We start from the raw sequence: 14,862 nt of genomic DNA, 5'->3' as shown, positions 1-14,862 counted from the left end.
ATACAGTCCACTGCATCAGGTAAACCGCCTCAACATTTTTTGATCCATCGAGCCGGATCCCTTTGAATCATTTGGATGTTTTGGTCGCCTCTTACAACAGGCATACCTGTCATGTGTTTTCTTCTAATCCCCCTAACTCGAAATGGTCGCAAGATCAAACGGAAATTTCTTAAGTGGTAATCACGTCAAATTTAAAAAAAAAAGGTCTTAAAGTCAATAGACTGTATCATAAAGCCAATTGACCTTATAGCCGTTTAAGATTGTTGTAAATTTAATTGACCTTATGGCCGTTGACCTTACGTCACAAGCAAAATATTTATTGGAAGAACAAAAGCGTTACACTAATTTTCTTTCATCTGATAAATATTTTGCTTGTGATATAAGGTCAACGGCCATAAGGTCAATTAATTATAACAACCTTAAATGGCCATGAAGTCTATTGACCTATTGACCAATTCAAATGAAATTGAAAAGCATTTCCAATAACCCTAAATATAGTAGCTATTAGGTACCTTTTTCAGCACATTTTTTTTTTTTTTTTTGTTTTTTTTGTATAAAAAAAAAAAAAAATTAATAAAAAGCGCGATAATCTCCCAAGAGATTTAAGGCCGAACTTCTCTTCCGATTTGCGTCGTGCTCCTTTTGCCTACAACTTGCTTTTTGTCTACAAATTGGCGGAACGGCACCTACTTGTTGTATGCCGACTCCGAAGGGCATCTGCAAGACAGATGAGTTTTCACTGAAAAGCTTTTCATTGCAGAAATACAATCGGAGTGCTTGCCAAACACTGAGGAGCAACACCGCTTAGAAAAATTGTCTTCTAATTGAAAAAGTTGTTTCTAAAATTTTGATGTTGCTTTGCCCGGGGCGTGAACCCAGGATCTTCGGTGTGGTAGACGGAACATGCTACCAACACACCACGGCATTCACCTTTTTCGTGTAGTTTGTTTAAAACACGCTTTAAGCTTTTTTGCTAAACGAATCCCTTGAGGCGCTATCAAAGGTACAAATACTTAAACAAAAAATCAGCATCATTTCTGGTATTTATAGTCACATTTGCGACAACTGCTGCCGGTCACTGCTATTACAATTACGTGAATGTATTTTCAATTTTGAAATTTGTTTACTTTCTCGTTTATTTTTTGATTGTAAAATTTTATTGACGACTAAATTATTGCCAACAAAACATTTAGAACACCAGCAGGTACGACAACATAAAACTCACAAAAGCGAGGAAAAATACGAAACATTATTGTAGGGAAAAAGGTCCTTACGTTCACTCAAGCAACCAATGACCTTATCACCCACTTGAACCCTAAGCATCACTTGAGACGCCAGTTAAATTTTGCGGGACCCCCAGTTTGGTTTGGAATTCAACCTCAACAAAAAAATTTATTGAATTAGCCATGATATATTTTATTTTCAATTTCTTATGTTAACATCGTTCAATTCATTTTTGCAAAGAATTTAAATTTTGCCTTGTTCTACTTTCATGCGCATAAATACTTTATCCTTGTGATATGATCTCTTACGTTACTGCTCCGATTAGCGATTGATTTTTTACTATTAAAGCAACGCCTGTGGCTCCTCTTAATTATTGGTTAAAAGAGTAACAAAAGTTTCCTTTTAGAACCCTTTTTAGCACACCTATACATATTAGCTTCACTTGTATCTTTGCATGTAACACTAAAAGTTAGTGGTAACTGTTACTACTGTTGGTATACAGTAAAACCACTTTAGATGCGTTCGTGTGGGACACCAAGCTTTAGGAAAGTGTGCGATTCAAAAAAGAACTTGGTTCACCCGTTTTTAAAAAGTACCGGGTTCTAATAAAAATACCCGCTTAAAAAATTACCAGGTTCTAAAATAAAACTCGGCTCTCAACAAAGGACACGGTTGTAAAAAGAGGACCAGGTTCAAAAAACTATTCGTTTTTAAAAAGTACACCGTTCTACAAATTTACTTGGTTCTAAAAAGGTACCCGTTTGAAAAAGTCCCCTTTCAATAAAGTACTCGGTACCCAAATTGAACCCACTCATGAAAAAGTACCCTGCTCTAAGAAGTACCCAGTTCTTGAAGGTACCCGGTTCTAAAAAAGTAACCGTCTCAAAAATTGCCGAGTTTTAAAAAAAGTACCCGCTGAAAAAAGTACCCGGTTCTAAAATAAAACTTGGCTCTTAACAAAGCACACGGTTGTAAAAAAGGCCTCTGTTCAAAAAGTTATCCCTTTTTGGAAAGTACGCTGTTCTACAAATTTACCTGGTTCTAAAAAATTACCCGTTTGAAAAATTAGCGGTTTCAAAAAATCTCCCGGTACTTAAAGTGGACCCACTTCTGAAAAAGTGCCCTACTCTAGAAACTACCCGGTTCTTAAAAACCGCTGTTCTGAAAATGTAACAGGCCCAAAAAGTACCAGATTTTAAAAAAAGCATCTGGTTCAAAAAGCTACCCTTTCTTAATAGTACCCAGTTATAAAAACAGATCTAGTTCTTAAAGATACTTGAGATGCACAAAGTAACGCCTTTAAAAAGTTCCCGCTTCTGGAAAGAGTATCCGGATTAAAAAGTAACCTATTCAAAACAGTGCACCATGGAAAAAAGTACCTAACTCCTATCAGTTTAAAAAAGTACTCGATTCGAAAAAATTATCCGGTTCACAAAAATAGCCGGTTTTAAAAAAAGATCCGGTTATTAGAAGGTACCAGGTTTATAAAGAAAACCTGTTCAAAAAACTACCCCATGCAAAAAAATACCTAGTTCAATAAAACCCGATCTGGAAACGGATCTGAACACGGTGCCATATTAAAAAGTATCTGGTTCTAATGAAGCATCCAGCTCAAAAAAGGACTTCGCATGGAAAAGTACCTGGTTACTTAGAGGTATCCGGCTCTGGAGGAGTACACCGTCTCTAAAAGTACCCTATACTTTTTTTGTTGGTCCTGGCTCTATAAAAGTACCGGTTTAAGATAATATATATATGTACTTTTAAAAAAATATCCCGATTCTAAAACAGTGCTAGGTTAGAAAAAGTGGGCGGTTTTAAAAAAAAGCACCCGGTTCTGTAGAATAACCCGATTTATAAAGGTAGGTGGATCAAACAAGTAGCCGGTTATAAAAAAACGGATATTAAAAATTCCGGGTTTCTTAAAAGTACCCGGCGCTAATAAGTACCTAGTTCTAAAAAAAAGTATCCGGAAATCTTACCCTGTTCTTAGAAAGTAACCCGTTGAAAAGGAAGCGAAGAATGACCTGATACACGGGACTTCTTCTCAAAAGAGTATCAAAAATACTCTCACTATGAACCCAGAAAATTTTCCTGCCGACAAAAGCCATGGAGGTGTAGTTGATTACATGTGACTTTAGGGTTTATTTGTACGACCAGTAGCATGTTGTTGTGTTTTTTGTAGCGATAAGGAGTGCTATCAATGTTGATGGTCTTTTGCCAGATATAGATCCGATACGCTCCGGTAAGAACCACCGTTAAAGTACTAACCAGACCAGCTCGGGAACGATTTAATATGACCACATTAAACCTTTTTTACCGATAATAAATTGAAGTCAAAGCTTTGACAAGCATTACGCTAATTAAAGCTATTCGTACAAGGCTCACTAGACCGTATGCTCTGTGCACAGTTATAAAAGTGTCGTCCCAGTATCCTTCAAAACTGATACAATTGTCCAATAGTACACTATCAACTTTACTACAGCTTATATTGCTAACAGAAAATTTCTCTTGCTAATAATCAAAAACATAACGATATTACTCACAAAAATTCCAAGTAAAGCATTCAAGGACTAAATGTTATTTTATATTTCAATTAAAAAGTTTTATGAGAGTGTCCACAGAACTAAGATCTTTGTACATTTATCAATAAGCTAACATGCATATGTAAATGTTTCTGTGTAAACATACATGTTAATTTTCACAACCTTTGCCTTACTTTATTTCTTCGGAAACTATGCAGGTAATTCAATCAAAGAATAACTAAGAAAAGGTAAAAGTCTTAACAAGCTACAAGTTGGATGGGTTTATAATAGAAGGAATTTTGCATTTGAAGATGATTGCCTAGTGAGTAAACAATGTGAGATACGCTACAGAAAATCGCGCTTTATAGGACGGGAAGTAGAAGGATAGAATAAGGGAGATGGAGAGCACGAAGACTCTCGATAAGGATAAGGATAAGGATAGGGATAAGGATAAGGATAAGGATAAGGATAAGGATAAGGATAAGGATAAGGATAAGAATAAGTATAAGGATAAGGATAAGAATAAGGATAGGGATAAGAATAAGGATAAGTATAAAGATATAGGATAAGGATTAGGATAAGGAAAAGGATAAGAATACGGATAAGGATAAGGATGAGGATAAGGATTAGGATAAGGATTAGGATTAGGATAAGGATAATGATAAGGATAAAGATAAGGATAAGGATAAGGATAAGTATAAGGATAACGATAAGGATAAGGATACGAATAAGGATAAGTATAAGGATAAGGATAAGGATAAGGATAAGGACAGGGATAAGGATAAGGATAAGGATAAGGATAAGGATAAGGATAAGGATAAGGATAAGGATGAGGCTAAGGATAAGGATAAGGTAAGGTTAAGGTTAAGGATAAGGATAAGGATAAGGATAAGAATAAGGATAAGGATAAGGATAAGGATAAGGATAATGATAGGGGTAAGGATAGGGATAAGGATAAGGATAAGGATAATAATAAGGATAAGAATAAGGATAAGGATAAGGATAAGGATAAAGATAAGGAGAAGGATAAGGATAAGGATAAGGATAAGGATAAGGATAAGGATGAGGCTAAGGATAAGGATAAGGATAAGGATAAGGAAAAGAATAAGTATAAGGATAAAGATAAGGATAAGGATAAGGATAGGGATAAGAATAAGGATAAGTATAAAGATAAGTATAAGGATAAGGATAAGGATAAGGATAAGAATAAGGATAAGGATAAGGATTAGGATTAGGATTAGGATTAGGATTACGATAAGGATAATTATAAGCATAAAGATAAGGATAAGGATAAGGATAAGGATAACGATAACGATAAGGATAAGGATACGGATAAGGATAAGGATAAGGATAGGGATAAGGATAAGTATAGGGATAAGGATAAGGATAAGGTAAGGTTTTTTTTTTTTTTCCTAGGTCTCTACACGCTAGCCGCGCTTCGAGCAAATGTATTATTTCTTTTCTTGTATCTTTTCATGTACATAACTTGAATTTAAAATTATTATAACTTAATATATACATGCATGTGAGTATAGTTGGTGATATGATTTTATGAAACAATACTGTCTGCAACTGGATACAGACGTGAGTTTAAATTTCAGGTATTTAACTTAGCATACAGTAATGAATACTTGTTATTGCAATGAATTAAAGATTTTTAGTGTACTAAATATATTACTAATAAATTTCTTGAAAGGCTCGATCAATTCTTGATTCCGTGAAATATCTATTATGTTGTATGGTTGTATGTTGAGCTCCTTGCAAAGGGTTTCATGAATTCTTCTCGCATTCTGGTACCTGGGACACGAGTAGATTAAGTGACTAATTGACTGTGCTTCTCCTTCGTTGCATGGACATAAGTCTGTATCAATAATATGGAAGCGCTTCAAGTAGGCTTTGCAGAAACTGTGACCAGTTAAGCACTGCGTCATTTCGAATGAAATTCCAAATCTTTCACTATATATCTCTGCTTCTTTTGGCACCTTGAAGAACATTTTTGTGGTACTGCCTGTCGATTCATCTGTGTATTCACGACGCCATGCTTCTTACGTTTCTTGTTGTATAATTGCTTTAGTATATCTCATTGGAAACTTTTTGTAAACAGGACTTGTTGTCAGACCTCCCGCTTCTTTGGCTGCTTTATCTGCTTGCTCATTTCCGTCAATACCGGTATGAGCTTTTACCCAAGAGAAATTAATTTTGTTTTTTTTGACGTAGAAAGAACAACCGCTTATGTATTGACACTATTAATGGCGTCGTACTGCTTCTATTTTTGATAGCTTCAAGACATGATTGGCTATCACTAATAATGTGTAGGTTTTGTGTTGCCAAGTACCTTTGAGCCCAGAACAGCGCAGAATCGATTGCGTACGCTTCAGCTTGGAACACGCTGCATACATTGTGAAGCTTAAATATTTCTTTTTCAGAAGTTCCATCTGGATGGATGATAACAAAGGCCGATCCGCATTCTCCCGTTTCTAGTTTGCTTCCGTCTGTAAAGATCTGTGTGGTATGATGTGCTATTAAGCTATCAATTTCGACCTGTCTACTGATTTTGCTATATTCAATGGTTTGTCGATGGGCTGGGTGTAGCAAGTCTTTCGGATGTATATCTCTATCTAAATCAACTTCTACTGGTAACCCAGGTTTTCCGCCTTGTTTTCTGACCTCTTATTTCTGCAACTTTAAGATGGAGTGACGTGAACGCAGCTAGTGCTAGTGCAGAAGTTGCAGACACAGTGTGAAAGCCACGTATCGCTCTTATAGCAAAATTTCTTTGAAAAGATCGGAGAAGCTTACGGACGCAGTAGTAGTTAGTTGCTCCTCCCCAGACACTTGATGCGTAAGTAATCATGGGCTCGACAACTTGTCTGTATATTATCGCAACATTTTTGGCATGAATTCCCCATGTAGGTCTCACATATTTGCATATATTATTAAAAATTCGTTGCGTTTTTCCAATGATATAGCGTGCATGGCTGATAAAATTTAAATTGTTATCTATTATAACTCCGAGAAGTTTTATAGACTCTACGAACGGCAAGTTAGTTCCATTTAAGTAAATTTTTGCTATTCTTGATTTTTGTGTAAACGCTATTGCCTTCGTTTTATCATCACCAAATTGTAGTTTGACATCGTTTCCCCATTGATGTATTTGGCATAAAGCAGCATTAGCTATACATTCGAGCTCCGCGCGTGTTTTTGCGGCCACGGTAAGGAGCACATCATCGGCAAATGCTTGAATTTGGCATCCATTTGGTAGTGGCATGGTAAATAGGCTATCTAAAATTATGTTCCAAAATGTAGGGCCACATATGGAACCTTGGATACACCCTTTTGACATTGATTTTTTAGCAGTAGCATCAGCATATTCTAATCTAACCGATCCGTTATCTAGATAGCTTTTAATTAAGTTATAAATATTTGATGGAGTACGTTGGCATTCCAGCTGTTTAAAAAGTATGGGCCACCAAGCATTATCAAAAGTGGCTTTAATATCAAGAGAGACGCAAATCACCTGGTATTTCCTGCTTCTTCTTTCTTTTATATGATGGATTGCGTTGTATAACGCGTCGGTTGTCGACGTTTGCTGTTTAAAGCCAAATTGCTTATTAGACCACAAATTATTGCTTTCTAAGTGGAAATTTAAACGCTTAGTGAGTAGTTTTTCCAACACTTTGCCTAATATTGGTAAAAGCCCTATTGGCCTATATGATGATACATCTCCAGCCACTTTATTGGTTTTTGGTATCACTTTGACATACGCTTCTTTCCATGCCTTCGGAAAGTAACCAATTTTTAAACAAGCGTTGTATAGTTTAGTTATTAAACCAGGATAATCTTTGATTACCTCCAAGCATATATCCGATGTCAGGTGATCTAATCCAGGAGCTCTATTAGGGTTCATTGTATTAATAGCCTCGACGACCTCGGCTTCTGTGAAGTCTTTGTCGTCAGGTGCACTTATGCTATTTTTTACCTGACTGCGGATTTCACGCTGGCTTATGGTTATGTCTTCACAATCGTCTGGGTAGAAGTGCTGCAGTAGAACATTTGCTGTTTCGATACTGGTCTCTGTGGTACTTCCTGCATGGTGAAGTGTCGTGGGCGGACGCTGTACGGGTGCATCTTTTATAATTCTATTTGTGACCGACCAAACATCTTCTTTACCCTGGTTTTTGCAAAAATCCCTGAAATGTTGTATTGAAGCTGCCTTCAGTGTTGCTGCATACTCGCGCTTTGCATCGGAGTGCATTTTAGCAGTTTCTTCTAATGGCCTACCTTGCTTGGACAGCCTATTCAGTCTGTGGTGAAGTTTTATGCACTTTTCTTTAAGCGCTTGTAGGTCTTTGTTCCACCAAGGGTTGTATGGTTTAGAACCGCGCCTTATCTTCATTGAGTTATCGCATGCAAATTTTATACTATTGGTTAGACTTGTTACAACGTTATCTATTACGTGGTAGGTGCAGTTTTGAAAATCGGTGTTAAGTATATTTGATTCTTCAACGCAACTTTTCAAGGTGGCATTAAATTGATCCCAATGGGCGGATTTAGTATTATACTTATAAGTCGAATTGCTTGTTGATGCTTGAGTCTTATAATTTTTTATGATTTTAAATGTTATGGCGTTGTGGTCTGAATTTTGCATTGCTTCGACATCGACGCGCCAGTCAACAATACGCTGTACAAGGCTCTCTGAGGCAATGGTTATGTCTACAATTGACGTGGCAGATATGCCATGACGGATAGCGTTGAATGTGGCTACGTTACCCTCGTTACAGACTGCCATACTTCTAGACGAAATCATGCTTGCTAACAAAGTACCAACGAATAACTGGCGATTGTCAATATGAAGCCTTATGACACTTAAATTTGGCGTTGAAAACTGTGACATGCCCAAAGATGTACCTATAGACTCTTTAACTAAAATGCAAGCTTTGACTCTTCTGTTCTCTGCAGGAAATTGGAAAGTTAAGATACCACTTGTGGAGCTAATTGTAGTATCTTTGTACATTGGCGGTTCGCTACATAATGCTATATCTATAGAGTGGGACGTAAAATATTGTAGTAGCTCTTTGTATGCAGTATAGCAGTGGTTAACATTGACTTGTATGCATTTTAGGGGCTTAACACCCATACTCGGTCCGTGCGTTAATACGCTGTTGAATTGCTTTAAGTTGCGGGCAGTATTTAACGCTGGTCGCGGAATGCTTTACATCGACTTTTGTGTTTGATGATTCATTTCGCTCTAAGCAATTGAAACACTTTAGCTTTTCGCAATCTTTTTTAAAGGGGCAATTCCCGAATTGGTGTTCCTTGCTTGCGCAGTGGGAGCAGGGTGCGCTTTGAGAAGTACATTTACTCTTGGTGTGTCCAAATTGGAGACATTGGAAACATTGCAGAAAGGCACTAAAGTCGGATACGTTAACACGCTGATAGTCTATGTTAAGCCGCTCAGACACAAGCATTGTTTTCCGGACTAGGGGACTTACTTCAAGGACAGCATTGAACATAAAATCTGGGTTTCGGCGATTTCGCTTCACAAAGCGCAGTTTTATATCGCTGTCTTCCATCATGGCTGAGCCTACATTGGGGTTTTGGTTTCTGATAATCGGCACGAGTTCCTCTACTTGCACTTCTTTCGATATTCCTTTTATAATCACTAATGGCCTTCTAGTTTTTGCATTCTCTGCTCTAATGTCAGATACATTTGATAACTTATTCATTGTTGTATCGCGTTGCTCTAAGTTGTCGAACTCGATTCTAACTTTGTTATTTGACACAGGGGCTATTTTTAATGGAGCAAAATTGGTATCTTTAAATGATACACTTTTTTTAAAACTATTTAACAAAGCCGAGTGATTTTGATTATTCTTAGTTGAGCTGATTACAATTGCTGGATTGCATTTTTTATCTCCTGATTTGGCTACATTTGCATAACTTGCATTAGGGGACTCATTGTTTGAATTCAAAGATTGTATTAGCAGAGAGAACTCCTCTCTTATTGTGGCACGTATATTGACCGAGGTGTTAGCAGGATCATCATTTTTTTCATTTAGCAAAAGTGCTTCAATGTTGGGGATGAGAGCCATGAGTTTCGTTGTTTGATTGATTACGCCAGTTTTTATTTCTCTCTTAACATTGCCGGAATCTTGAATTAGACGCTGTATTTCCTTTGAGATGTCGCTGATAGCTCTTATTATAGTTGCTGTGGAACTCATAATTTTGGATTGTGTTCTTGTTGTCTGCAAGTAACGAGCTTACTTTCCACAACACTACTATCTAGCTAAAATAAATAAGCTTACGTTCCACATCGATCTCGGCGAACTTGAAAAGCTGAACTTAACTTCTACACCCTTTCCAGCTGACGCGAAACAGAGCCTCCACACTTCTATTTCTGACAGTTTTCCTGTTCCATGGCTAACTCTATCAGCTGATTTGGCGAAGGCGCGTAAAAATATGTGGGCGACAATTTGTGTTGTTGTTTGTATAAATGTGACTTTTATATGGGCTTCTTTTTATAGAAATGTTTTATTTTGCACTTATTTAGTTGAATTCGCTTACCACTAGAGCTGGGACAAGAACAGTCTCGATATATGTAACAAAATCACTTTTTACACCTTGTAAACTTTTTAAACTTTAGAAATTTTATCTCGACTTTGGATATGAAAGAAAACACGTCTGACAAGTACGAGTGTTGCCAACTCAGGATAAGGATAAGGATAAGGATAGGGGTAAGGATAAGGATAAGGATAAGGATAAGGATAAGGATAAGGATAAGGATAAGGATAATGATAGGGGTAAGGATAAGGATAAGGATAAGGATAAGGATAAGGATAGGGATAAGGATAAGGATAAGGATAAGGATAAGGATAAGGAGAAGGATAAGGATAAGGATAAGGATAAGGATAAGGATAAGGATAAGGATAAGGATAAGGATAAGGATAAGGATAAGGATAAGGATAAGGATAAGGATGAGGCTAAGGATAAGGATAAGGATAGGGATAAGAATAAGGATAAGTATAAAGATAAGTATAAGGATAAGGATAAGGATAAGAATAAGGATAAGGATAAGGATAAGGATTAGGATTAGGATTAGGATTAGGATTAGGATAAGGATAATGACAAGGATAAGGATAAGGATAAAGATAAGGATAACGATAAGGATAAAGATAAGGATAAGGATAATGATAAGGATAAGGACAGGGATAAGGATAAGGTTAGGGATAAGGATAAGGATAAGGATAAGGATAATGATAAGGATAAGGATAAGGATAAGGATAAGGATAAGGATAAAGATAAGGATAAGGATAAGGATAAGGATAAGGATACGGATAAGGATTAGGATGAGGCTAAGGATAAGGAGAAGGTAAGGTTAATGTTAAGGATAAGGATAAGGATAAGGATAAGGATAAGAATAAGGATAAGGATAAGGATAAGGATAAGAATAAGAATAAGAATAAGGATAAGGATAAGGATAAGGATAAGGATAAGGATGCAGATAAGGATAAGGATAAGGATAAGGATAAGGATAAGGATAAGGATAAGGATAAGGATAAGGATAAGGATAAGGATAAGGATAAGGATAAGGATAAGGATAAGGATAAGGATAAGGATAAGGATAAGGATAAGGATAAGGATAAGGGTAAGGATAAGAATAAGGATAAGGATAGGGATAAGGATAATGATAGGGGTAAGGATAGGGATAAGGATAGGGATAGGGATAGGGATAAGGATAAGGATAAGGAGAAGGATAAGGATAAGGATAAGGATAAGGATAAGGATAAGGATAAGGATAAGGATAAGGATAAGGATAAGGATAAGGATAAGGATAAGGATAAGGATAAGGATAAGGATAAGGATAAGGATAATGATAAGGATAAGGATAGGGATAAGGATAATGATAGGGATAAGGATAGGGATAAGGATAAGGATAAGAATAAGGATAAGGATAAGGATGAGGCTGAGGATAAGGATAAGAATAAGGATAAGGATAAGGATAAGGATATGGATAAGGATAAGGATAAGGATAAGGATAAGGATAAGGATAAGGATAAGGATAAGGATAAGGATAAGGATAAGGATAAGGATAAGGATAAGGATAAGAATAAGGATAAGAATAAGGATATGGATAATGATAAGGATAAGGATAAGGACAAGGAAAAGGACCAACCACGTATGTATATATGGCATCCTTAACTGTCTCAGATGTAGGGGATTCTGAGATGGTCACTGCTTTTACTTCAAGTGACGTTTAAAAAAGAATTTGAACTAAAATTTAGTATGGTACCTGGATAATATAGCTATACTAGCCGATTTCGAAATTTTCTAAGAAAATCGACAGCTGGTGAAAATGATAACTGAAATTATGTTTCTCTTCTTCTTCTTTTTGGAGGTTTTGGCGAATTTGAACGACTTTACTGACCTTACCATCTCGGAAACGGTGTGACTTGAGCACGTTGCATTATCAACTTAATCTGCTAAATAAACAGGATGCGTCACGTGTAGGTAAGGTTGAAGAAGCTATAAGTTGCATGTCAACCGCCTGAAATGATTACGCTACACAACCGCTGAATCTTCTTTGAAATTATTTTTATTTAAATACGGAGTAAAGTACCTTTTGTTCGAAATAAGTGGAAATCTTTTTGGCATATTTGTTATAACAACACCTAGGTAAAAAGTTTCAGATTTTTATACAATTTCCATGTACTAAACGCGATCGTAATCAATTAAGCCGTTTCTGAAAATGGAGTGGATATATAAATAATATAATAAGGTAAGGTGGCAACCCTATCTAGAAAATATTTCTACTAAATTCTAAATTATGTCTCGGTTACACCCATTTTGGCATACTCTTACACGTATTTGCATGGAAGAATATTTCACACACATAACAAGCAGCTTAAAGCAAAAAGAGTTTATCTCACATGTAGCCATCAACTAAGAGTAGAAGTTGTTACTCACACATAAACACGCAAATAGCTAAATAACCAAGTATGAGATACAACTGTTCCAAAAGTCTAGACCTCGTTTAGGGGAAATATGTGAGGGAGGAAACAGAGAGTATAAAAGCAGCGCAAGCTGAGGAATAACTTAACAGTTTGATTTAAACCAGACGTCGGAAAAATGAAAATGCAGATATGTTAGTGCGAGCGCGTTGCGTTGCTCATTCGCTAATTAGCAAGCAACAAAGGAAAACGTTTATTATTTTTCTTTTTTTTTTGCAATTTTGCCAATTCAACTCAGTAAAATAATCCTTTATCCCAAGATACATTATTTTGCAGAATAAACACCTCGAAATATACAGCTGGACAACGTTCGTCAACATTGCGAGTGATGCGCACAATCGATGTTACTGCGCCAAATGTTCAGCGACTAATAAACTAAAGAGAATAAGAATACGTGTGAATTGAGTGCGAACAATTGTTTCACTATTTGCTGACGCCTGATTTAAACACGCTAGTATTGAAACATAATTGTAATTGTGAAGTACTCGCAAAGTAGTCCAAACAAAGACCATTTTTAATACTGAATATTGGAGTTACTTATTCGACGGTTCAGCGACTCGAAAGTTAGCAGAAGGTGCATAATTATCAGGAATTTTTGATGAATTTTTGCCGCCAACTGACTCAATGTGCGTGATTAGCGTCAGTTTGGTGGTAGTCTTAATTTGTAAGCGCGAGCTGTTACTTTCAATTACTGTCTCTCGTTTTTTCTGCTGAAGAGCGGTAGTGAATGATATTGCACAAAATAAAAACAAAGCCATATTAAAAGACTTTTACTCAAATTAATGAAATTGAAATAAAACTCTAAAAAATGTATCGATATTTTTCCATTAAGTTAAGTAATAAACTCTTGAATAGGCAAAAAAACTGTGTTCCTAAGCACACAACATCCGTCCAATGTCTCAAGGGCAATGCAATTACATATTTTCTCTTTATTTCTATTTTCATGTCTGCAGCATTGACACCACGGCGTATGAGCAACATTTGGGCAGCCACGCGCTTTGAGCATAAGCGAAAAACATAAATAAGTTATTAGTTACGTATACGACCTGGTGGCGCAAGGAAATACACCTTCGAGTTGGCAACACAACTTTGAAATATGAAATATGAAACAATTTCAGCATCGTCATTGATACTTAGAGCCGAAATGATTGTATCATTTTAACGATAAAAGTTATGAGTTATTGCAAAATAATTGATTTTTAATGTATAATTAATTTTTTACTGTGAGCAAGTGTGCGATGTTTGGTATATAAACGGGAGCGAGTTAGATAAAAAGATGTAGAAGGACAGAGAAACAGCAGCAAACTTTTATGAATTTTGTAACTGAAACTATGGAAGGTTAGGTTAGGTTGAACTGGCCGGTCCATGAGGACCTCACATAGACTCAATAAGCCCGTAGTGTTACCAGAAGTTTGTTTTAACGACCAAACTGAAAAATCCTATCAAAAACCAGGACCTATGTTATAAAATAACTCCGTCCTTTTGGCAAATACTAGAAGCTTCCTAGGATTTAAGTCATTTGCTGCTTCTAGATCTGACAGTCCAGTCTGTCCAGTCAGAATACTCGTCGTGAGTCTACAGTCCTCTCTTTTTAATGATAGAAGCAACTTTGTTAGTCTTAGATTGTAAGACCTGCACATAACCTTCGACACTTTACAGCCCCGCGCTTGAACCCACGCCTTTCCTGCTTGGTCGATCATGTGCACCTCCCGCCTTCGCTTAATTTCGCCCAGTCTAATTGGGACGTCCATGGAGCAAGCTTCAAGGGATGCGCCCTTTTTAGCTACTTTATCCGCTTTTTCATTCCCATCTATTCTCATATGCCCTGAGAGAAACTATACAAAATCTATCTTAAAATTGTTGAGTGGATGGAGGAAGTCAGCATCCGAAAAGATAGCTGATGAAGAAGCGAAATGCGGACACATGTTCCAGTACCATCGCCGTGTGCAAATTTTGTAATTTTTAGCTAATATCAATAATCTCTAAAACGTTTTCGAAAATGCACCTAAACGCAATCCCAAAGCAGTCATTAAGGACTTTTAGGACTCATTCAGTCTATGTGCGGTCCTCATGGACTGGCCAGTTCAATTTTATCCCGCAATGATACA

At 36.6% G+C, this 14,862-nt stretch overlaps 1 long non-coding RNA gene across 1 annotated transcript in view; it reads left to right on the top strand.

Moving 5' to 3' along the window:
- The window catches only part of LOC137239686 (uncharacterized), a 92,160-nt gene extending 78,127 nt beyond the window's left edge, over positions 1-14,033 (top strand). The window contains exons 2-3 of the long non-coding RNA XR_010949455.1: positions 12,142-12,522; positions 13,708-14,033. This is a non-coding gene — a long non-coding RNA (uncharacterized lncRNA). The remainder of the gene's footprint in view (positions 1-12,141; positions 12,523-13,707) is intronic.
- The last annotated feature ends 829 nt before the right edge of the window (positions 14,034-14,862 follow it).

This window comes from Eurosta solidaginis, chromosome 1 (assembly GCF_040869045.1).
Source record: "Eurosta solidaginis isolate ZX-2024a chromosome 1, ASM4086904v1, whole genome shotgun sequence".
Taxonomy (NCBI): domain Eukaryota; kingdom Metazoa; phylum Arthropoda; class Insecta; order Diptera; family Tephritidae; genus Eurosta; species Eurosta solidaginis.
The sequence above is the reverse complement of the archived record's forward strand: the minus strand, read 5'-3'. Positions and strand labels throughout refer to the sequence as shown.